Source organism: Panthera uncia, chromosome C2, assembly GCF_023721935.1.
Source record: "Panthera uncia isolate 11264 chromosome C2, Puncia_PCG_1.0, whole genome shotgun sequence".
In the NCBI taxonomy this organism is placed as follows: domain Eukaryota; kingdom Metazoa; phylum Chordata; class Mammalia; order Carnivora; family Felidae; genus Panthera; species Panthera uncia.
In genome coordinates, this window is record NC_064810.1 from 87,399,393 (window position 1) to 87,423,335 (window position 23,943).

The window sequence follows — 23,943 nt, forward strand, 5'->3', positions numbered from 1 at the left end:
TCCTTTCCTTTTTCCTTTCCTTTTTCCTTTCCTTTTTCCTTTCCTTTCCTTTCCTTTCCTTTCCTTTCCTTTCCTTTCCTTTCCTTTTCTACACCCAACATGGGGTTTGAACTCACACCCTAAGATCAAGAGTCACATGATCTACTGACTGACCCAGCCAGGTACCCCATTATTTCTCACTTTGAGTATACCCTGGAATCCTGGTTGGGAATGATTGGCTTCAAACAGAAGCTTTTTTTCCCCCCTTTTCTGTGATGTGGTATAGTTATGCCTTAACGAGCAATTGGTATAAATATATTAAAATAAACATGTCTTTCTGTAATTGTAGCTTTTTAAGGCTTGAATTTAAAATGTTTGTTAATGTGTGTATTCTTTTATGCTTAAGAATGTAAAAAGTGTTTTTAGTGTATATGAGTTTTCCTTCTAAGTTACTATACATTAAAAGCATATTAAAGTATACTGTCAAGATTTTCTTTTCTTTTGCCTGTTTTTGAATGTACCACCTAAAGATTGCTAATGTTTAGGTTTCTTTCCATGATCCTATCAGAAGTTAGTAAAGCACTTCACTTCCTTTCTCAATTAATAGATACAAGACATGTATGAAGAAACAAAACAGATGAACATAGGGGAAGGGAAGGAAAAATAAAAGATAAAAAATGAGATGGAGGCAAGCCATAAGAGACTCTTAAATATAGAATACAAATTGGGGGTTGATGGAGGGGACGTGGGGAAGGAGATGGGCTCAATGGGTAATAGGCACTAAGGAGGGCACTTGCTGGGATGAGCACTGGGTGTTATATCTAAGTGATGAATCACTAAATTCTCCTGAAACCAGCACTAACTACACTGTATGTTAACTAACTCAAATCTAAAAAAAAAAAAAAAGACATGTATATGCAGTACTGGATAGAATGTGGGGGAAAATATTGCACAAGATGGTATTTTCCTATGGCTGACTTTTGCTTATAATGTTTAATAGCCTTATTTAAATTTAGGGAGAGAGTCCTTGTATTAAAGAGTACCCCACATTCGACTAGTATAAGCTATAGAGTAATTTAAAAAATGCTATTGGAGTTGGAAGATGAAGAAAAACATTGTTTATGCTAATTATTTGGTATTTGAATGAGCCTGAAAAGACTCCTTTGTGACCACCAGTCCTTATACCGCATATGTGATAATCTGTGCTTTGATGTGCAGCTATCCCCACTATTTAAAGAACCTGTTGCCCTGTGCCTTTGCCTTTTTTAGCTCTGTCAGCCAGAATCTGTCATTGATTCAAGAGCTCTGCTTTTCTTTAAACTTGACCATAATAGCTGTATGAAAGCTGTTCTAGCAAATTTGAATTTCCAAGAGTGTGCCTTCCCTGTTGGTGGACTTGCAGTGTTTTAGCTGCAGTATTTTAGGTCAGAGATTTTGCACAAGAGTTCAAATCAGTATTTATAGAGCCAAATTTGACATTAGTGCTTGCAGCAGATGTTATGACAATATTAAGGACTTTGGGTCAATTCTTGGCAATTTTCAGGTTATGTGCTAAACTTTCGATGCTATCCTCTCTGTTCTTTCATCTCACTTCTTCTGTTACCCCACACTGGAGTGACACTGCATTTCTAGATGCTTTGACACAGGCTTACAGTGTTCAGCACATCTATCTTGTATAGCAGTTCTGTGTCTTCAGATGTCTTATTTTAGAGGAGGAAGTATTTGAATTGTAACCTGTAGCACCAAAGAGAACAAATTTCACTTAGTAGACACGGTATTGTGGAATAAGTAAATTTGACAGTTGTGCCCAGAAGCAGAATTTTGGTGAATTTGTCAACACAAATGTATTGTGATTTAAGTATATCTTCTATTAATAGGAAAAAACTTAGTTTATTAATATTGCTTTAATTTTTAACGCACTTCACAATTTTGACTTCATATCAATTAATGAGAATTAAATGGAATGTTGGGATTACCTGCATTTCTTCTGTGGGATTGGGGTTGAGGTTGTTTTTATAATTCCTTCAAGCCCTATATTCTACGTTTCCAGTAATCTGTGACTCTTCAGCTTCCATGGATTTTACTTGTTTAGCTACAAAAAAAAAAATCTTATGAAATCTAAAGTTAAATTAGATACGATGTCAGCTTTACCAAGCTTTACAGGCTTGCCTTCCTTATATCTCACAAGAAATAAGCTCAGTGAGGTTGTGGGAGTTTCATTTCTCTCAGTTCCAAATGCCAAAGAGAGACTTGAATTCAGAGCCAATGATAAGAGGTGTTGCATAATCTTGTTAGGCCACCAAATTTATGTTAATCACCAGATAAGACCCTTTCCCTCAGGGAGTTAAGAGTTTAAAGAGAAAGTTAAATGCATGTGGCCTGTACGAATTTAGTCTGGTTGAAAAACCTGCACATTGTTTGGAAGTAAAAGATAACGGTTGAAAGAAGGATGTGTAAAAGTCAAATTGGGACTTTTTCTGGAGGAGTTAGGCTATGAAGTGAAGAAAGAGATTTCTAAGCGAAGTTTTATTTTTAAACTCTTTTTATGAAAAATTTCAAGATACATAAAAGAGAGTAATGTAATAAATTCTCACGTTCCTGTTGCTTAACTTCCAGTGTTAAGCAGGTCATGGTCAATCTTTTTTATCTGTATCAAGGGTCATTAGACTAAGGCCAGGTTTTGGTAAATAAAGTGTTTTGGAACATACCAAGTCCATTCATTATATTACTGTCTACAGGCTGTCTTTGTGCTACAGTGGCAGCATTGAGTAGATGGGATAGACTGTAAGGCCCCCCCCCCCAAACCTACAATATTTACTTCCTGCCTCTTTGTAAAAAATGTTTGCCAGTCCCTGATCTATATGCCTACCCATTCCTTTCAATGGTGTATTGTTTTTCCTTTTCTGTAAATTTGACCTCTCACATACCTTTCAAATAGATTTTTCAGTTTTGGTATTTTTCACATTTGCTTTATATTATTAATCATTTCTTGTCATTTTATTTATCTCATTATTTTAGTTGAGCCATTTAAGAATAAGTTGTACACATTATGGTCATTTACCTCTAAATACTTGGGTGTACCCTGAAGAACAAGGATATTCTCTTACCTAACAGTGCAGTGGTCACATTTACGGATATTTAACATTGATACAGTATTGATACAATATAGTATTTAACATATTCCATATTAAAATTCTGCCAGTTATCCTATTGATCTTGTTAGCCATTGGTTTGCCCTAACTCAGGATCCAATCCAAGATCACACATTGAGTAATCTTTAACCTGGCATATTCCTCAGCCTTTCTTTGTGTTTTATTACTTTGACATTGACAGTTTTAAAGAACGTTCTTGAGTTTGAGTTCATTTCCTCAGGAACAGATTCAGATTATACTAACTGTGGTTTTAAAGGAATGAAAAGCATGGAGTAACATAACAAGAAGAAGCTGTAGGTTATAATTTAATTCTAGGCCAAGTATCAAGAATGAGTCCTGAATTCTGGTTATTGGAAAATAATTGTTCGTTATCTCCACATAGTTTCCATTGTGTGTGTTAAGCAAAAAAAGTACGCAATGCTATATTTAAAGAGCATGGGCTTTGAAGGTGGTTGGCATAGTTTTAAATCTCAACTCTATTGTGAATTAATTGTAAAAAGGGAAGCAAATTAACATCTTAGGGCCCTTTGTAAAAAATATGGCTAATTTCTGCCTTTTCAAGATGTTTGGAGGAGTAAGTGAGATAATGCATGCAAAGTAGAAGGATGCCAGGCTGTGTGTTATTTATTACAATATAGTAAAATTTGAAAAGGAGGAAAATCACTATGAGAACTGTCAAAAAAGAAATTTGAGTGGAGAATGCACTTTACCTGTGATTTGAAGGATGGGTTGGCTTTGGATAAACTAGGTGTGAAGAATCCATTGGAAAGTTTCGTGTGTGAGGGGATATGTTCAGATTAGGAAGTAATGTTAGAGTAAGGAATTGGTAAAAACATAAACCTTGGCGTTTGAGTTTGAAGGTCTGCATTATAGTCCAGCCTTTGCCACTGGCTGTTGGGGTGCATTATTTCATAGGTCTGGACTGTGTTTTCCAGCACTATAAAATGACATATTACCAGCAATTTTCATAAAGGAGAATCATCCTTGATAGGTTGGAGTAGTGGGGGAAGGCTTTCAGCAGGAAAGCGTTAAGATGAGTCTTGAAAAATAGGTAGGCTCTGGATAGAAGGAAAGGGAAAGCCATTAGACCAGCATGTTAAATTATAAAGAAGGCACTATTGGAAATAAGCCTGTTGTATCACAGGTTAAGGAGTGATGCATGTTGGAAAGTAATGAGAAATTAAGGTTATCAGTTCTGAGCCCTATAAGTAGGGTCTTTATGTATAGCATTTAGAGTTGGAGTAAAAAAATGACCCTCTTAAGTTATTTAAATAAAGGTTGGCGAGATGCATATTGGAATAGAACTAAATTCACTTCATGCAATTTTGAGGGACGACAGTTTTTGTGTACTTTGTTTAGGGAGCCTGAGGAAGATACCTCAAACTCTCTTCTGCCAGAAATTTAACATGAAAAATACTAAGACTTAGTGGAAATAGAGGGCAACTATAGTGCTGTAATAAAATGACCTTTAAGAAAACGGGTGAGGTTGAAATATAGACCAGTGATTGAGTTATAGGCCTGAAGAGTCTTTGGAATGTTTCTGCATGTCAGTTGACTCTGGAGCTTCTGCAGACCCAGTCATCCAAGTATGGCAGTTGATCTTGGAGGAAAGTGGAAGTGTAAACTGAAACAATTTGCAACATTGGTAGTTAGTACTGCTGCCTGGGCCAGGATCTAGGCCAGCAGCATGTCACAGTGTAGCAGAATCTGGACCATTGTCTGTTCAGAGTAAATTTCAACAATCCTGTCATGTGGCAGTAAAGACAGACAGTATACAGATAACTGTTCTTTGTTCTCCCTGCCTCCGGGTTAATAACCTTCCTTCTGGTAGTCATCATATCTATTTGCCTATCTATAAATAGCATCAAGGGAAGTCCTAATTATATATGAGTCCAGCTACTCCTTGGAGAAATGAGCGAGTTGGGACCATATTTGACCACAAATTGTTGAAAGAGGTTCTGGGAACCAACTTAATTGGGTGGAGTAGGTATATTCTTGATCCATAGAACTGGTGTTGTTTCTTTCTTTGAAAACCTTTTGGTTCAGGTTTTTCTGAACTAATGCTTTCAGTAAGTCCTGTTTTCTGGAGTTGCTTTTTAGTGTTTGCAGTCAGTGAACCTGAATGGTTATAGTGCTAAAACCTGAGTCCCTCTTGGTTTTATACAAGCTAAGTTAAGAAATTGAGATAAGGCAGCCCCCATTTATTAGAATGTACTCATTTTGTTTATCTGTCCTCCCCCACTAGAAAATAAATTTCAAGGAATTTCCTTACTGCTCTGTCCTTATTAGCATTGGAAATGATGTAAGTTTTCCTAAAGGTTTTACTCTTACTCCCTTTCTCCTTCCCCCATGTTTATGGGCTTTGTTTCAATCAGTGAAAGGAGTCAGTATGACAAGGTACATTTGAATTTTGTGTAGGATACTTAGTTGTGCCTTTGGGTGACCATACCATGGCCAGATTTTCAGCCTTAATTGGAAAGGACACTTAACACTCTTAACAGGATAAAGCCAGCAGTTTTAAAATTTGTTTTGTACTAGTGATTATTTTTTAATCTTACTTGATAAAATCCCATACTTAAAGAATTACTACCTAAAAGTTATATTAAATCTTATTAAATTACCAAAGAAACACTTGAGTGATGGGGGTGTGCAAAAGGTAGAGTTTGTTATCTGCGTAAAGGAAATTTCTTTCCTGGCCCTAGGTGACCTAGAAAATCAGAAATTTCAGTACTTTTTTCTTTTTTTTAATACCACAGAAGTAGTGAATACATATAATAAAATGAAAAAAAAAATGAGGCTTCTTTACTAGGCCTATCCTCAGGAGACAGCAGTGTTTAAGAACTTGTATTTTGGTTCTTTTGTTATCATTACACGTTTGTTTATGTCTTTCTTTATCTGTTAGCTTGAGACACAATTTATTTTCTATCTTCAACTCCTAAATAAAGTGTCCTTGATAATGTCTTAGTGAAATAGGTGTTCTTAGAATAATGTCTGGGGAGAGAAGATTGTTTTAGAATGACATAAAACGTGAGAGTGCAATAAGAGGTTTATTGGGTAGGAGAAATATTGGGAACTGTCAGGAAAAACATTCCTGTGTTTTCCTTTACTCACACACATAATACTTCTGACACTTTTGATCACCAAACGTGTGGTAATTTTTTTCACATCAAGCAATTCTCTTCAACGCCAGCTGGGTGTCCTGTAATTCAACTCAGTTCTGACACTGTCTGCCTGGAGTTAGCATCAGATCCCACAGGGTAGGGGCTCAATCCCACAAGACTGCCTCCAGTTCAGATGCTAGTCGCATGTCCCAGGTTGTTGCTTCTGACTGACTGGCAGTGAGTTGGAGTCCTCTGACCCCCCGTGGGTTTCATAATTTGCTAGAGTGGCACATAAAACTCAGGGCCCGCTTAACATTTACCAATTGATTATAGAACGACATGATGAATGAACAGACATTTAGGTAGAAGAGGTAGGTGTGGCAAGGTATGGGCCCATGCTTTAGCTTTTGACGTGTATACTACCCTCACAGTACCTCCGTGTGTTCAGCAATCTGGAAGCTCTCCGAATTTCGTACTTTTGAGATTTTTATGGAGGGTTCATCATGTAGGGTGAGATCAATCATGAGCTCAGTCACCATTGTTCCCCTTCCTGAAGGATCAGGGAGCGGGGCTGAAAGTTCCAAGCTCTGATGAATCATGGCTTGGTCTTTTTGGTGATCAACTCTCATACTGAAGTAGAGTCCTTATCACCCAGCAAATTCCAAGGCATTTAGGAGCTCTGTGTGAGAAATCAGGGTCAAAGACCAAATATTAGCACAAAAGATATTTCTGGTGTTCTTGTCATTAGGAAATTACAAGTTTTAGGAGCTCTTTGCTAGGTACTAGGGTCAGAGACATATGCATATATACATATATGTTTTCCCCCCTATTTATTTCACAGCAACAAATGGATCAAGTTAGTATTCTAGATAGACTTTGAGAAAAAGTCTAGTATTTCTTTGTGTCCTCCTTGTATACTTAGTTTTAGTCTAGGAATACATCTCTGACTACAGTTGGACTTCAAGGAGATTTAGCCTCTGCCAAGTTGTTTTCCATTCAGAGAATTCCTTGGGGACTTGGAGTTTGAAGAAATTCTAGAAGTTTATTTTTGCATGTGTAGCATGGTTATAACTAAGCTGTTCTTTCCCCCTTTATGTGTAAAGTCCGTGGTCCTTGAATAGGCTCTGAATGAATGAATGACCATTCAAGAGCAGTTCAAAGTTTGAAAAGATTGAGTGGTTTTGGAAGAACAGGACTTCTATATTCAGTTTCTTAGAATGTAGCTTAATAGTAGTCCTTGCTTGAACATTCTACAGTTACGTCCCGAGGTTCTGGCTGAGAACATGGATAAAATAAGGGAGGGGGAAAAATTAAAAATTTATATACTGTGTAGTAAGAAATGTATAAAAGGCCATTGACCCTAGACTTCTGGTTTCTGACTGCTTAATTCTTTGCACAGTATGAAAAATAGCAAATTGATGGGTTCAGTGGTCTTGGTTGATAATTCACCTTAGGGTGATCCCATTCCGCTCTTCAGTACTTCTTCTCTGCCCTTTTGAATGAAATAGCTAGTTTTACTTTATATTTCTCCCAATCAATGACATGGAAATAAAGTGGAATTTATTAAAGCTCCAGGTGGGATTTGCTGACTTCTTTCAAATTAGAAAATTAGTTACTGTACTAGTGGAATTTGAAGTTAGACAGACTCATTGTTAACCTCTTTATTATTATACTAGAGAAGATGTGTATTAATAGAACTTATAGAGCATGTTGAATTGTCCGGGGTAGGAAACATCAGGGAGAACCAAGAGCTTACATTGCCTAAAAGGAATTTCCTGGAATGGGAAACTGCGTTATTTCCTATTAATGTTTTAAAATTATTTTGATATTCTATCTGGAAGGAAAATGATTTCCAGACTACACAGGTATTCAATAGTTTATATGACATTCAAAACCAAAATAAAAGTACTATTTTTAAATACTGTGTAATTATGTAGGAGGCTTAATGAAAGCCTTATTAAATTTACCCTTTATTTGCTATCACTGTAAGTATCCATTCCAGGAATTCAGTGCTGCTCTTTAGGCACTAGTTTTATAGCTTCTCAGCTATTTAGAAGCCAGAGTATAGGAATAATAATATCACACTAATATTTCTTTAAAACATGGACATTTCAGGGGTGCCTGGGTGGCTCAGTCGGTTAAATGTCTGACTTTGATCCAGTCGTGATCTCACACAGTTCATGGGTTCAAGCCCTGCATCAGGCTCTGTGCTGACAGCTCAGAGCCAGGAGCCTGCTTCGGATTCTGTGTCTCCCTCTCTTTCTGCCCCTCCCCGGCTCGTGCTGTTTCTTGCTCTGTCTCAAAAATAAACAAACATTAAAAAATTTAAAAAACATGGAGATTTGATTAATCCAGGACCCATTATAGATGATTGGTTGTGGTGTTAATTAAAACATGAGTATTGTTTTTTTTAGAGACCAAAATCGACTCACTCCTGCTTCCCTGACGGGTAATCCTCTTTTTTCTTATTTTATATCCAATATTTAATCCAGAAATGATACATTATTTTCAGGATGCTAGTAGCAGTCTGTTTAAAAACAAAGTTGCATTTTTGTTTTATGTAATAAATTGTTCATTAACATGCATGAAAACACAAAGCATTCTGGACATTTAGATTGGGTATACTGAATGATAAGTTTATTTAATCAAGGCTCTGGTTCTATTAAAGGACAGCTCAGTGTGTCCCGTCACTCACTAAATCTGGTAAAATAATGACTGCCAGTTATTAAGTGCTTTTTATATTTCAGGTAAGATTATATGCCTGATATGCATTCCCTTATTTAATTCTTAGAATAGTAGCCCTCTGGGTAGCTAGTGCTAAAATCCTCGTTTTACAGATGAGGAAACAGGTTAAGAGAGATTAAATAAGCACCATTGCCTCTCATGCTCAGTAAGGGGTAGGAGTCACAGTACTGTTGGCTTTGGTTCTGTTCTGGTTCTATGTGTAATTTCTTCTACCTTAATTCTTAGAATTTTGTAAAGAATGGATGAAGCTTTGGAATGGAAAGGCAGTGTAAATATTTACTGAATAAGTGAATTGAATGAATTGAGTGAATACTAATATAATTAATTGTAAAGAACCAGACATTTGTTTGTGACTATTGTATTTTGTGATGTTTTCAAATGAAATGTCCTGGCACAGCGTTATTGAATAAATGTGGGAAGGAGTAGAAGATTTGGTGTGGTTAGAGGAGAACAAGGACATGAAATATTCAGGTTGTTAGAGGGGGAAAAAGCAAAAAGTAACTATGATAGGAGGTATGAGATTGGGATATAATTTCAAAGTAGCCACCAGTAAATCTAGAAGATCTGAAAATGCAGAAAAACTTCATTATAGTGAACACGTAAGGGACATATATCACTATTCTTTCAGATGTTATTTCCTCCAGTGTTAGAATGCCAGTAGAGCAAATTTTTCCATCTTTCTGGTCTTTCTTCCCAGGACCTTGGGGTCAGAAACTAACGATGAAAGGCATCCCTGCCTATTGTAAGTTGATCTCTTGGAGTAGTCTTTCCAGTTTTTTGTCTGTATAACAATGAAGGAGAAGTAACAAACCTTAAACCTTTCTCAGTGAACTTAACTTTAGCTGTTGATACTTTTTTCTCTTCATTCAGTTCTCTTTTGCCTTCCTGGTTCCTCTCCTCTGGCCTAAAGTAATTAACGGGATCAGAATCAAACTGTGTACTCTAAAAAAAGCAAAACTTAAGCCTTTTAAGAGCAACTACTGTTTTTTAATTTGTGCATTTTATTTTTTTATTTAAAAAAAATTTTTTTTAACGTTTTTATTTATTTTTGAGACAGAGAGAGACAGAGCATGAAGGGGGGAGGGGCAGAGAGAGAAGGAGACACAGAATCGGAAGCAGGCTCCAGGCCCTGAGCCATCAGCCCAGAGCCCGACGCGGGGCTCGAACTCACGGACCGTGAGATCGTGACCTGAGCCGAAGTCGGACGCTTAACCGACTGCGCCACCCAGGCGCCCCTGAATGTGCATTTTAAAAAGAGTAGTACAGCATTAAAATGTTGCACCAGGATGTGATAATTATAATAAAGTGTTTAGGTTTCTAGTGAAGGGGGATGGACATATAAAATAAATATCTGCAGTGGTGATAGAGCTTTCGTGGGGTATGGGTGATCTAAAATTTAGCTAGAGGACATAGCATATCCAAAGTCATGAAGGCATAAGGAACTAAAAATGTACTTGTGAAATAACACCCTAGAGATAGAAAGCAATGGTGTTTGATGATAGGTAGGTAGGTAGGTAGATAGGTAGGTAGGTAGGTGTGGGAGATACGAGAGGAGAAAGAACCGTATTTCTAGCGTGGGTGACTGGATGTCGGAGCCATACAAAGAAGTAGAGAATATAGGAGGAGGAACAAGTTTGGGATGGGAGAGGAATTAAGTATATACATAGTAAGTTTGAAATGCTTTGGGGACCTCTCTGGGGAGAATGATGTCCAGTTGGCTTCAAGTAACTCAAAACACTATTTTAAACAAATCTACTGGCAGGAAATCGCTATTTTTTTATTCCGTTGTCCTCAGTGTAAGGAAGTCCATCAGGCGTATTGCCTTGGTTGAAAAATGGCTACTGCTTCAGGAGGCATCAGGTTTAAACATCTGCATCTGTTCTCCATTTTTAGGAAAATAAAAGATTCCCTAGCTGCCTCTCTTGCTGTGATGGCTGGGAGCCCCTTCACCCACCCCTATTTCTGCTTAGATCTTATTAACCAGGCTATTTCACATGGCTACCTCTAGCTGCAAGAAAGGCTGAGAAAGTATTACGTGGATATGTTGCTACTTTGAACAAAATTGGCATTACGTTAGCAGGGAGGCTGAAGGCAACTAATAGTTGTTACGTAAATAAACAGTGACCCAACAGAGAAATCCATTATTGCCTCTTTCACTTCAAAATTACAAAACCCACAAACAAACAATAACAACAAAAACAAAGAAAAACAAATCTGAATTTTCACATAATCAAGTGCTGTTCAATTATAAATTTTGGGGTGCATGCCTATTAAAAATAATTTTTTTGCTTTGGATTTTATCAAAGTTGATGGGGAAGCAGATTGAGCTACGAAGAATGGGTGGTAGGATTCAAGGAACCAGTAGACATTATAGATATATTTAGGAAAGAGAATTGATTAAATTTAGTGATTGATATGGCTGACAAAGGAGACAGGGAAGAGTCAAGGATAACTTTCAGGCTTTTGTTTTGGGTAATGAATACTAAGCCAAAAGCAACACAGTATTTGCTGCAGAAATGGCTATAGTGTTTTTGTGCCTTCCAGGACTTTTGATAAACTTCCAAAAGTAGGAGGATTATGCATTTTAAAATTCCATGCTCCCTAAGGAATTCTGATATATAAATAAATATAACCTAACTCTCATCAGTGAAATTCCTGATTTCCGTTATGTATCTGTTTTTAAACAATTAAACCTACATAGTGTTTCAAGAACTAGTTGGTTGTATGAAACACTCGAAGTTCAGAGTATTTGGAAGCTGGGTAATGATAGGTGACGAAAAGTAGTATTTATTGGTGGGTGGATGTAAGCTGTCTTCAGGTGGCTGCCTGTGATCCTTGCTGTGCTGATTGTGCCCTCCCTGTGGCAGTAAGAGAACATGGCTATAGATCTCTTTCTCCTAAGTGATACTTTCAACTTTCATTAAAAGATCTTTATCATGTTGTTGTAAAGGAAAATTATTGGAAACAAAAGCTTCGAAAAGAGATTCAAGAGACATAGAAGAGGAGAGTGGTTAAGAATTTAACCTGGCATCTGATGTCCGCTTACTTGGCCTTACTGTTGATCTTGGTCTAGGAACTGCTCTGAGCCTTAGTTAACCTGTTTTTGAAATAGATGCAATACTTACTATACAGCTTGTTATGATATTTAAATGATACTGAGTGTGCAAGCAGTGCAGAGTTTAATATTTCACTACTTCTTGTAAGAATATTTAACTTCTGGGCCTCAATTTCCTTTTGAACTACACTGCTTTTCGTTAGCATTGTTTAGCCTTCATATCATCAAAAGAGATTTTCTATGTTGTTTGTAAGATATCTTGTAGCGTGTTAGTTTGGTTTTCTGTCTGTATTGCCATATTCAAGCCAGTCGTTGCTTATAGGAGGTGAATTGCTCCTAGAAGCTTTAAGTTACAGGTCCAAGACCACTGACAACCTAGAGGCAGAGTAGAGATGAGGACCCACATGTGTTGTAAGACAAGGAGTCACCAAACCTTTTCTCTTTCTGTGGATAAATAACCTTGGTTCAGTTTTGGTCGTGTTTCATTTAAAAAATAAAAGTGGAACGTCCAGCAGTATTACCAGCCAACAAGGGGGCATGGCAGAGTGGTCCCTGACTTGTGAACTGCATCTGGACTGGGAGTACATATGTGGAGGGAAGGTGGGGTACATTCTTACAATGTAGCATATGCTTTGATGGGTTGGATCCGCAGGAAGCTAGGCCCATGAAAATCTTACCCTTTGTGGAGTTTGTGGTTTTTAACCCAAAGTAGCTTCCATGTCCTTTCGTGAATTCTTGCTCCCTTGTACCTGAGCAGTGAAGTGCCGGTGGTGGGACGGAGAGTTGTGAAGACTATAGCTCCTGGATTGCGTGTTCTGCTGACACGCCTGGCTTGAAGCTCTCGGATAGTCTTTTCCTGTCCTATATCCTTCCAAGTAAACTCAGTGACCTTCTTTGTTTTTTTGTGAGTTCATCTAATCCAATCTGAGTCATCAGAATGCTCTTTATCTGATTGATTAGCCTTGACTTGAAATCAAGAGGCCAGTGAGCAGTCCTATGCACCAGATTTTCATCCTCTTTGTGGCAAAGATAGTTTCCTCATAGTATTCTTTAAACAATTTCTGGCTTATATTCCTTCTTAAGGAGAAGAGATTGAGATTTAGTTGCCATTCCCCTATCTGCACAGATCCTTACCAGCCCCTTGTCATTTAATACTCATTGGAACCCAGAATTCCGTTTTAGGTATGATAGTAGGCACAGTTATCGAGATAACTTAATTTTTTTCTAGGAATTTACAGTTGGAGGTATTGAAATAAATTCAGCTAACCTTTTTAATTCTAGCTTTGTGCATTTTCATAAACTAGTCTCACTATTTTTGTTCTCAAGAATATTGGACACAGTGAGGGGGGTAAATGACCAACAGGTTCTTTTAAAAAAAAAAATTTTTTTTTAAGTTTATTTTAAAAAAAGTAAAGAGCATGAGCAGGGGAGGGGCAGAGAGAGAGGAAGTGAGCAAGAGAATCCCAAGCAGGCCCCACACTGCCAGTGTGGAGCCCGATGCGAGGCTCAAACGCATGAACTGTGAGATCATGGCCTGAGCTGAAATCAGACGCTCAACCAACTGAGCCGCCCAAGATCCCCAAGACCAAGAGTTCTTAATAAGAATTTGAGGAAGCCTTGGTCTATATCCCACATTTGGGTTTTGTTACTTTTACCTTGTTCAGTATTTTAAAGTAGTGATGGCAGGTAAATACATGCAGTATCAGGTACAATGTAAACCTTTGCTGGATATTTAAAAATTGAGTCTGTGTCTAAACTGCAGTAGAACTTAAAGTGATTAGACATTCCATTTCACTGGCATATTTTTCTGTTTTATTTTCTGGGTTTTGTTTTGTTTTTGTATTTTGTGTCTTGAAAAAGTTAGAAGCTTTTTAATGTTAACTGTGCAAGAATGCTTGTGTGAAAAATAATTTGATTAAACAGACTCTGGGCAATTACAAAAGTTTTTAAAAATATAACGTATCTTCTTTCTCATTTGATAACATTTATGATGGGCTCCATAATATTATAGTGCTAAATATTTATTTATAAAATTATTTTTAAAAATATTTTAAAAGTAATCTCTGTGCCCAGCATGAGGTTTGAAGTCAACCCCGAGATCAAGAGTTTTCCTGCTCTACTAAGTCAGCCAGCCAGGTGCCCCTATAATGCTAAAATATTTAGGTAAACCTATCATTTTATAATGCCTAATATCTACCCTAGAATTGTAGCTTTATAATACACAGCAAATGTAGGCAAGAACAGGTAGCTCAGAGGAAAAATTAGAGTAATTGAAACATAAATGAACTGTTTGGTAAATATACATGTTCCAGGTATGGCTTCCAACAAACATGAACATGATCCTATGGTCACAGCATTAAGGTAAAGCACGTCCTCGTATATGATTGTCTGCATACAGAACATAGAATACGCAGGAGCTTCTTATCTTGCCTGCGCTCACTTGAAATACAGACTGGTTCTGACCATCCTACATACTACTGTTTCAACCTGGGGGCACCACCTCCTCCTCACAGAAAACTCCAGAACCCCTGACCTTCCTGGTAGTTTTTCTTTTTTCATAGCTTGTCATCTCCTACATAACACTTAATCCTAAATTATGTTGGAGTTTAAACTCTCCCAGGGCAAGGATCTTTATTTATTGATGTACTTTACATTGTCAGTAAAGGGCTAACTTTTAAAATTAACAGTGTTTAGGAGCGAGGTTAATAAAATTTTTCTTCCTCTTTGCTTTCTCCTCAGAGTTCTATTGTCTATAGCCAGATAAGTCTTTTAGCAGTCAGTACAGACAACAGCCCAACAATGACAATTCTACCATCTAACGTGGCTGAAAGATGAAACATTGGCATTAAATTCTGTTGCTTCCTAATCTCCTGAAGGAAAATCTGGCCTCTTAGTTTCTGTTTTCTCGAGTAACTGATGCATCACTAATGGAGAGAGTTCATTTATAGTATGTAGGTCCTTTGTTGTTGAGGGAATCTCTGGTTGCTTTGATATTAGAGAACTGGGAAAAGATCAGAAAATTGACATTTTGTTTTATTTATTTATTTTAATTTTTAGCATTTATTTATTTTCTTTGAGAGACAGAGACAGAGCGTGAGCAGGGGAGGGGCAGAGAGAGAGCAAGACGTAGAATCCGAAGCAGGCTCCAGTCTCTGAGCTGTCAGCACAGAGCCTGACGTGGGGCTTGAACTCATGAACTCTGAGATCACGACCTGAGCCGAAGTTGGACGCTCAACTGACTGAGCCACCCAGGCACTCCTGACATTTTGTTTTAAATGCAATTCTGTCTATAGATAGTTTAATGAAGTTGATTTAAAAAATAATTGCAAATCTACAGTTTACTTGTTTTCCATATTTGTAAGTTGTATTATGACTTAGGGTTGTTAAAAAAATGTAAAAAACATCTTTTGCAATAACATTTTAGTTCACCTTATACAAGTGATTTTTGGTGTCCACTTGTTAAACCATATCAAAGCTAAAATACAAGCTCATTTTCTCTTAATTTAAAATATGCATAACTCATTTCTTCTCACCCACTACTTAAAATTTTTTTAATGTTTATTTTTGAGAGCGAGAGAGACAGAGCATGAGTGGGGGAGGGGCACAGAGAGGGGGAGACACAGAATCCAAAGAAGGTTCCAGGCTCGCAGCTGTTAGCACAGAGCCTGACGCGGGCCTCAAACCCATGAACTATTAGATCATGACCTGAGCCAAAATTGGACTCTCAACCAATTGAGCCACCCAGGCGTCCCAACTTCTCACCATCTACTTGATGAACATTAGCTAGTTTTGGCAAAACTTAGGGCTAACATGTTTTCCTGCTTGCATTTGCTGTGGTGAAGAGAGTTCATTTCCAGGACCGGTCTGTTACTCTCTGCCTTCATTGTTCTTTATTTGCTTGTTTATTTTTAATACGTCTAGTTGCTATTTTTATAATCTCATGGTTAAGTCATAAACAGGTTTGTTTTGTTTTTTGTTCTTTTGCTTAGAACCTGAAGTTTTTTTCTTTTAATACTATTCTTAACCCTGTTGTGGACTTTTATACTAAGCAGTTAACAATTAGCTGCTAGTATTTATTAGTATACTGTGTGAAAACATCTTTAGGAACTTAGTAGGATTGGTGCCCTTATTTTTATTATTTAAAACAATTTTTTTTTAATGTTTATTTTTGAGAGAGGGAGTACAAGCAGGGGAGGGGCAGAGAGAGAGGGAGGCACAGAATCAGAAGAAGGCTCCAGGCTCTGAGCTGTCAGCACAGAGCCTGACGCGGGGCTTGAACTCAGGAACTGCAAGATCATGACCTGAACTGAAGTTGGATGTTTAACCGACTGAGCCACCCAGGCACCCCTATTTTTATAGTTTACTTTGAGAGAGAGAAAGCATGTGCACACATGAGCGTGGGAGGGGCAGAGAGAAAGGGAGAGCCAGAATCCCAAGCAGGCTCCATGCTGTCATGACAGTGCAGAGCCGGATGTGGTGGGGCTTGGTCTCACAATCTGTGAGATCATGACCTGAGCTGTAGTGAAGAATGGAGGCTTACTGACTGAGCCACCTTGGCACCCCAGTGTGCTCTTGTTTTTGAATCATTGCTTTTTATTTATTTTTTAAACAATAAACTGAACTCTGTTCATACTTGTTGGGCTATCAAATACACTCTGCAGAGTATAGCATTATACAGTAGCCTCATTTTACACATGAGGACATGCTTATGGTTATATGGATATGATATGAAGGGGTTAAACTTGTAAACAGTAGTTCTTTCCATTCTACATCTGTCTTCTAAGTGTCTGAAGATCACAGAGAAATACTGAAGTTTTAATCCTTTTTTAATCAAACTTCATTGTTCCATGTGGTGCCACATAAGACAGTGTTTGAATGCCTTAGAAAATTTCTTTCCCACTAAATGGCTATAGTTTTAGTGGAGAATGCTTGAATAATTTTTTTTAGGTTTATTTATTTATTTTGAGAGAGGGAGAAAGAGAACAAGTGGGGAAGGAACAGAGGGAAGGAGGAAGAATCCCAAGTAGGCTCCTCACTGTCATTTCAGAGCCTGATGCAAGGCTTGAATCACAAACCATGAGATCATGACCTGAGCTGAAATCAAGAGTTGGATGCTTAACTGAGTCACCAGGTGCCCCTTGAGTAATTTTTTTTTTACTTTATCTGTTAGTTTGATTTTTTTAAATATGTCTTTTTAAAAAATGTTTATTTATTTTTGAGAGAGAGAGGGAGAGAGAGAATCCCAAGCACACTCCAGACTGTCAGCCCAGAGTCTCATGTGGGGCTCAAAGTCATAACCATGAGATCATGACTGAGTCGGTATCAAGAGTCAGACGCTTAACTGACTGAGCCACCCAGGTGCCCCTATATCTATCTTTTAAAAAAAAAAAAATGTTTGTTTGTTTGTTTGACAGAGAGATAGTGCAGGCAGGGGAGGGACGGCGGGGGGTGGGGCGGTGAACAGAGAATCAGAAGCATGCTCCATGCTGACAGGCCAACAGCAGTGATGCTGATGCAAGGCTAGAATTCACGAACTGCCAGATCATGATCTGAGCTGACTGAGCCACCCAGGCATCCCTTTATATCTTTAGGTTATTTGTCCTAATAGGTTTATGCTCCATCCTGGATCAGTAGAATTTTGGGTGGTCTTGGGAATTACTTCAGTACCAACATAGTGTATTGCCTGATGCCCGTGTGTGTCAGAGAGAGAGAGAGAGAGAGAGAGAGAGAGAGAATGTGTATGTATGAATAGTTTCATCGGAAAAAGTAATACCCATTCCTTCATGTATTGTATTTGGCTGCTTTGCAATATAATAACAGAGTTGAGTAGTTGTGACAGAGACCGTGTGGCTTGCAAAACCCAAAATACTTAACTTTCTGGCCATAATTTGCCAACCTCTAGACCATTGCTTAGCAGTGCCTAAAAACTAAGATGAAGCAGTTGTAGTATTCATTTAGTCTCAGTCTGTACTTTATTATAACTTGAGTGGTAGTCAGGGAGCGGAAAGTGGTGTTTTGTATTGAAGTAAATAAATTGAATTAAGAAAGTGGATCTTCTTTTCATGACCCCTAGAGAGAAAAGAGAAAGAGAGAGGTAAGGGTGTGTGTGTGTGTGTGTGTGTGTCCCGTCCTCGTCCCCCATCCTCGTTTTTGTGTGTCCTGAGTGGGTCAGGCAGACAACATAGCTTGTATTTGCTTGTTTAAATGTTTCATTTTAAATATGGTGGAAACCAATTTAGCAAACCAACATCAGATGAGAATTTGACATTTTTTAGAATTATAAATATGTCATTTATTTTGCCAGAAGACAGGATAGCCCTTATTTTTTTTCAAAAAAATATTATTTTAATGTTTATTTACCTTTGAGAGACTGAGAGAGCATGAGCAGAGGAGGGACAAAAAGAGAGTGAGACACAGAATCTGAAGCAGGCTCCAGGCTCTGAGCTATCAGCACAGATCCTGATGCGGGGCTCAAACCCGTGAACAGTGAGATCATGACCAGAGCCGAAGTTGGATGCTCAATTGACTGAGCCACCCAGGTACCCCAGGATAGCCCTGATATCTTAAAGGACTGTATTTCTTTTTCTTTTTCTTTTTTTTTTTTTTTTTGATAGAAACATGGTAGTTAAATGAGCTTGTTTTAATTCACTGAAGGCAAAGCATTTGTTGGTACTGTCTAGATTATACCAATTTTAGAAATATGAATTCAGAGTAAGCAGTTTCTGAGTTTTTTCGTGTGAAAATCTGTAAGGAAATACTCTTAGTAAAGACACACAAGAATGACTTTTACATCCTTCAGCAGTAGATAGAAATAAAACATTTTAAAATTCTGAACCCAGTATCTATTTTAACATAAATGCATTTTTTCTCTTTGTGCTCAGAAGACTTCAGAATGACAATTTTCATTTAAGTAATTATCTGCTGGCATGTTCTTAATTTTTTAAAAAGTTAAGCGTATCCTTTTACAAAGTGAAAGTCGAAGATTTAGTTTTCAAGTGTGATGGAGAAACTCTGCTTCACTGAGAGGGTCAAGTGTGTCATTTTGTCACTCTGTGTTGTCACAGTAAGGTGTGTGCATTGTCACTGGTCACACAGGACAACTGCCATGTTCGGGCACACTCCACATCTGTTCTAATTTAAAAGTTTTACCAATGATTAATTATTTTGAGTAGTAATGCTGTTAAATGAACTTCTGAAAGACCTAGTGTAACTGGACTCTTGAGTCATGGTAGCACATAGCACAGCAGAATACGAATGGGCAGTTTGTGTCCTGCATAGAAGTGCACGGCCAAGGGGACAAGTGGATGCTGACATCCAGGCCACACTGTCAGCAAGCCATTTCTCTCGTGTGGGACGGTGTCCTTTCAGAGGGAAGGGCTCCTTTTTCTTACATACGTTATTTAAAAATGATTGCATGTGACTCCTATGCCAGGCACTGTTGAGCACTTTATAAATACCAAGTTATTCAACTCTTACAACAATTTATTTTCCATATGAGAAAACTGAGGCACCAGGAGTTTAAGTAACTTGTCTTAGATGGGCTAGCATTCTAAATTCCGTAGCTCCGAGTCAAGTCTAATCTCTGTGGCTCCGCAGTACAGGCTTACCTCCCTGTACCATAGTATGGCCTTTTTATTTTTCTAATTTGTCCTGCTAGGGTGTCGTTTGCACAGAGGTGCCACAGAGGCTGCTGATGGCCCTGATAGCACATTTGAATGCCAAGTTGAAAGGAATTGGACAGGGGGCTCATACGACAACCGCCCCCACCATCATGTGGCAAGTAACTTTCTTGCTGAGTGATACATCCAGGTTTTGTTTAACTTGTGTGACTTTGTTTAACTTTTGTTTGACTTCAATTGACTTGTGTGACAGTTTTCCATTATATTGAGCAGAAAAAAATACCCTTCTATAATTTCTCCCTATTAAGTTTTGTCACATGTAGCTGAGTCTCAGGCTTTATGTGCCTTTTTATCTAAATGTGGGTATCAGCATTGCTCCTTTTGTGCTTTTTGTATGATAACGCCCTTGTTTTGTGTTCTTTTTCTGGGTTTCTTTCTAAGGTGTTCTCACTATTATCCTCCCTTTTCTAATTCACTTTTGGGGAGAAGGGTGGCATTTATCTTTTGTTCCTTACTGTTACTCTTGAAATCAAATTAATAAAACTTTTACTTGATAGTGTGATTCCCACTCTAATTCTGAGAACTACTCACTTTGCAGTGCTAATAGTTGAAAGAAGTGATCTCTCCATGCTCCCCCAAGATAGATTATTTATTAAACTCTGACTAGTCCCCATCGTGCCCTTTCCTGCCACAAAGTCCAGTGGTTTTTAACCCCCCACTTAGAATCACTTGGGGGAGCTTTTCATGCAGCTGATGTGCATATCGTTACTCTAGACCAATTAAATCTGAATGAGGGACCCACTTTGTCTCACAATTAGGTTAGAATCTGGAAGGGCATTTCTGTAGGACACAGAAAGACCCAATATCCCTGGCATGACCATTTCATTTCTGCTGGGAATGTATTGTTCAGCAGAATGATTTTTGTGTTGTCTTAATTAGCTGTTCAAGTTCTTGGTATCTTGAATCAAATATTCAACCCTTGGGAAGAGTGAGAAACCTAATAAAATGTAGGAATTCTATCAGTTTTTTCTTCTAACTTGTTAAGTGCTGGGGTACCTACCTACCTACATGTGTGATCATAGGCAAAGTCTCGTTTTCTTTTCATCCTGTTACTTATTAGACCCTGATGATTTTCCTGTTGCTTTTCATCCTCCCTCTACTTGTTTCTTTCTCCTTAAAAAATAAAAAGTTGAGCTGTTATCAGCTTTGTATGATCTGTCAGATTTGTCATATTTCTTTTTTTTTTTCTTTTAAGTTTATTTATTTTGCAAAAGAGAGCGAGTGCACAAGTGGAGGAGGAACGGGGTGAGGGAGAGAGAATCCCAAACAGGTTCCATATTCCATGATCATGACCTGAACTAAAATCAAGAGTTGGACGTTTAACTGACTGAGCCAGCCAGGCATCCTCACATTTGTCATATTTCTAAGATACCATGAATTATAAATTGCACCATTTATTTAGTAATAGTTTTTTAGAAAAGGAAATTATAGTTACTTTGTTGATATATTCACTTTTATTTTTCATGGAGCTGACAATAATGTGTATTTATCTATACATTTTGATATCACCTTTCGAGTATCATAACTCAAGTTTGAGTCTAAGCCTCTTCTCATGTTCAGCTTCTCTTAACATTTTGGAAGTTAGTGAACTGGAAACTTTTGATGGGCAGATTGTAGTGCCTAAAAAATAAATTTGACTTTCAGTAACACTTGAAACTGCCAACCAAACTTTAATTTTAAAAACACTGTGGTTTACTATAAAGAGAATTTCTGGTTTTTATTGTCTTTAATTGCATTGCTTATTCTCTAACGGGCAGATCTCAGGGTACTTGATAGCTCTTTGTCTTATTCTTCCACAGTAATTTTTTTTCATATAAATTTAATGTACAATTCAACCACATGTGTTGCTACCAATGAAATTAACTGAAGTGTAATAGTAGCATGATTAGATACCAGTGCATGTTTAAATTGTTATTGATGTGGGTTTGTGGTACTGAGTATATCTAATTTTTAGGAAATAGGGATCATAATACACAGCTTTTAAATCCTTTTTTTCTGAGCCACCTAAATAACAAAGAGAAGTGGAAAATTAGAGCCAGTGATGGCAGAGCTGTTTGATCTGACCATTCTGCCTTTCAGTCTCCTCTCAGGGTTGGTTTCTTTAGGATATTCCTCCTGTTACAGCTCCTTCCCCTTCCCCCTTCTTAATTGTCTGGCTGCCTCAAATATTACCCGTGTATGTGATAGGGTGGGAAATGAGATGGGGAGAGGAGAGGTCCAGACATCTAGATGCTTGGAGGCCTTGATTAATGCTTAGTATGTTACTAGAAATTGGCATGTGAAGGAAGACAACTAATTAAGTCTTTTGTGAAATGGATCAGTGGAATTGAGAAGATTCAGTTGAAACACTTTGCTTTACAAATGTATTGCTTTTTCTATGGTTCCAGTTGCAGGTAATCACCATTTATTTGTTGTTTTCAGTCATGTACTGAACAATTTAATTTGGACTTTATCTGTGACTTTTGTTAAGAAGTTCATTTAATAAAAATCTTTCTGGGGACTTTGGCTCAGGTCATGATCTTTGTGAGTTTGAGCCCTGCATCAGGCTCTGCATTGTTAGTGGGATTTGGGATTCTCCCTGCCACCCCTCCCCCAAACTTGTGCTCTTTCCTTCACTCAAAAGGAATAAACTTAAAATCTTTCTAAGCAGATTGATTGTTATGTTTTTCTCTTAATTCTTGGGATGATTCTTCCAAATTCTGCAAAATTATAAATTCATTTGTAATTTCTATTTGTTAAGGATACCAGGTACAGTTTCTTGAATTTATTTCTGGCTACGAGGTAATAGATTCGATTCTGTTGCTACTTTAAATTATAAGCAAGTTTTTGTTTTGCTTGTACCTTTCCCTGGGGAGAGAACCCATAATCCATTAGCTTTTTAAGAAATCTGTAAATCAAGTAAATTTACTTGTAGAGACTGGAGGGCAGTAATTTTGAAGATCAGTCAAAATATACTGTTGTGCTGTTTTAAAAGATTTTTGTATCTTAAAAAAATTCTCCTAATTATATCTAGGTGGTAGATTTTAGGAGAGGTCTACTGAGTTACCAGTGTCCATTTTTTTTTCTTTTTTTGATGTTTATTTATTTTTGAGAGAGAGAGAGACAGAGCACAAGTGAGGGAGTGGCAGAGGGAGACACAGAATCCGAAGCAGGCTCCAGGCTCTGAGCTGTTAGCACAGAGCCCGAGGTGGGGCTCAAACCCAGGAACCCAGGAACCATGAGATCATAACCTGAACCAAAGTCAGACGCTCAACTGACTGAGCCACCCAGGCGCCTGTGATGTTTATTTCTTTTGAGAGAGAGAGAGAGAGAGAGAGCGAGCATGAGTGGGGAAGAGGCAGACAGAGGAGAGAGAACGAGAATCCTAAGCAGGCTCCATGATCAGTACAGAGCCCGACATACGGCTCTATTCCATGACCCTGAGATCATGACCTGAGCCAAAGTCAAGAGTCGGAGGCTAAACAAAGTGAGCCATCCAGGTGCCCTAGCAGTGTCTATTTTTGTGCTGAAAGCCTTTTCTAAAATTAATACTTCAGTTATTTCAGGTAAAATGTTATGAAATATAGATTGTAAGAGCAAAGCTTTTTATTTGGATACAAAACCAAACATTTGGCAAACATTTATTTCATCGTAAGAGGTAAAGCAAATGGGTTATAGTTTATGTAGTATACAAAGTAGTTGGTAGGTTTACACTAATTTTATAACGTGATTGATCACATGCTCTTGAGTCATCTTTAAATGGCAAAATAATCAGCATTTATTTGCCACTTCCTGGAAATGGTACTGAAATTACTGGTTATATATAGCCAGGATCTCCTAGACATCTTTAGAATAAAAATCCACAGTTAAGTTCTTTCTTACCAATATGATTTATTTGTGCTGTAATACAGTTTCTACAGTTTTATTTTCAAATATGTATCTACCTATTCCCACATTATATTATGGATAATATGATACATCATTATGGATCTTAAATACTGTGTGTGTTCTGTGCGCTATTCTTTGTTCTTTTGTGGGACAGTAAGGTGACAGATAATTCCCTGGTCTCAAGAAGTCTGGCAGGGGAGGCTTGATAGTAAGCAGTAACACGGTTGTAATAAAGGAGGCTCATTTTTGTGTCCTTGGGTAGTGGGATGAATAATCAAGAGGGGAAGCTGATTTGGGCTGAACCTTGGAAGAAATGGACTCGGTTAGTGGCCAAAACCACATAGTAGAAGGAAGTTCCTGGTACA

General features: G+C 37.8%; 1 protein-coding gene across 9 annotated transcripts in view; it reads left to right on the top strand.

Annotated features, from left to right (window-relative positions):
- The window catches only part of TBL1XR1 (TBL1X/Y related 1), a 178,086-nt gene that overhangs the window by 62,808 nt on the left and 91,335 nt on the right, over positions 1 to 23,943 (top strand). Inside the window, exon 1 of one of the 9 annotated variants that reach the window (XM_049628539.1) lies at positions 15,403 to 17,163. The exons of the other annotated variants lie outside the window; for them this stretch is intronic. The gene's annotated coding sequence lies outside the window, so the exon portion shown is untranslated. Of the gene's footprint in view, positions 1 to 15,402; positions 17,164 to 23,943 lie in introns of those variants that run through there. 9 annotated transcript variants of the gene reach the window in all.